Genomic DNA, 2,107 nt, shown 5'->3' with positions numbered 1-2,107 from the left:
GGGCGCAATCTTCTTTTCTATGATTATTGTACTGCTACTTTGAATTTCTCAATTTTGAGAATTCTGATCTAAAAGTAAACGAAACCTCAGAAACTTTATATGGACTGCAATTCACTAATACCTACTTCCACAAAAATCACCTTTTTTCGTATTTTCCTTGTTAAAAGTTATTTTAAATCATATACTTGTATCGTCTTGTTCATAAAAAATAAAAATTTTAAAAAGATTTTTCAATTGCCCTTTGCAAGCATTTTTCAATTTGTAAACCTTTTTTATACCCGAGCGCACTTGTGCACAAGGGTATATTAATTTTGTTCACATAACGGTTGTTTGTAACAGCCAAAACGAATCGAGATAGATATAGACAAATGTATACATAAATGCTCAGAATGAATAGAGAAGTCGATTAAGCCATGTCTGTCTGTCCGTCCGTCCGTGTACACGATAACTCGAGCAAAAATTGAGATATCTCAACGAAATTTGGTATGTAGGTTTCCATTGATCCAAGGTAGGTTGGTATTGAAAATGGGCGAAATCGGACTGTATCCACGCCCACATCCCATATAACGGTAATTTCCAGAAATACAAAAACTGCGATATTTTAGTAACTATTGCAGATAATTTACTCAAAATTGATATTTACAATAATTTTCAGACAGAAAATAAGAATATTATAAATTTTTGGAAATAAGGCGTAGCCACGCCCACTTATGGTTACATGTGTATAGCTTGGTAACCGCTGCACCAATTTCTTCCACACTTGGCACAGTTGTTGGCCTTGTTACAACATACTAAATGGCCGAAAATTTAAAAAATCAGACAATAACCACGCCCACATCCCATATAACGGTAATTTAGAGAAATACAAAATGTTCTATAAATCAGTAAATATTAAAGCTAATTTATTCAAAATTGATGTTTGCAACAATTCTTTACCAATAAATACGCTTATGATAAAATTTTGGAAAATGGGCGTGGCACCGCCCACTTATGATCACATATATGTATATCGGTAACCGTTCTACCAATTTGTACCAAACTCGGTAATTTTATTTTGCTTGCCACATAAAAGCAAAACGTTGAAAGGCACTGAAATCGGACTAAAATTGCGACCGCTTTTCGTATAACGGTAAAGCAACACTTTGGGCCATATGAATAAAAAATAAGCAATTGCTTTTTCTTAAATATCAGACATTTTACTCGATTTATTAAAAAAAAAATAAAAAATAAGCAATTGCTTTTTCTTAAATATCAGACATTTTACTCGATTTATTCAAACAAAATTGAAGTAAACGGTATGAAATTTTAAGAAAAAGCAATTGCTTAGTTTTTATTCATACGGCCCTTTGTCTTGAAATTTCAGACCTTTTACTCGATTTGTTCAAATCAATTTAAGTTAAAGGCATGGAATTTTGGGAAAAAACAATTGCTTAGTTTTCATGCATACGGTCCATTATGTATAGATTTTATAGAAACTTGAATTCAAATATATGTACATACTTAAAACTATTAGCTGTCGATCATTTACGTTAATTATCAAATTATGTGATACATTCCACGTTAAACTCGTTGGAAATTATGTCAAAAAGCTGAGACTGCCTTCAGTGTCGACTTTATTTTTGCTGATGCTTTCCATTTCCAGACAACCGGTCAGGTACGAGCATGATTTTTAATTTCGACCAAACTCAAATACATTGTTTGTTGGTCCAAATAATGAGACACGTATTTTTTCTTTTGGCTCGGAAAAATTTTTCGGCCGAATTAAACGCGATTTTGTTTTTCAGGCAAAAATCGATTATTCGAATTGACAGTGAGAATGTGTTTTTAAAATGCCCATAACTTTGTCAAAATTTAATAGATTCCAACAATGTTTTTACTCAAATGTCAGTAATTCTTGTCACTTCAAGATAGAATGATATAATTATTGATTATCATTATTTAAAATTTTTTATTTTACAATAAACAAAAAGTACAATTTTTTTTTTAAATTTAATTTCTCAAAAAGTGTATTTTTTTTTCTCTCAAACTTTTTTACCGGGAAAGAGACACTTTGAACTACAATCAACCCAAATCTCTAATAGCGAAGATTTTTTTTTCTGAGTTATGA

Source organism: Rhagoletis zephyria, unplaced genomic scaffold (assembly GCF_001687245.7).
Source record: "Rhagoletis zephyria isolate East Lansing unplaced genomic scaffold, Rhagoletis_zephyria_1.1 Rzeph_scaffold_00447, whole genome shotgun sequence".
NCBI lineage: Eukaryota > Metazoa > Arthropoda > Insecta > Diptera > Tephritidae > Rhagoletis > Rhagoletis zephyria.
Note: the sequence above shows the minus strand (reverse complement) of the source record.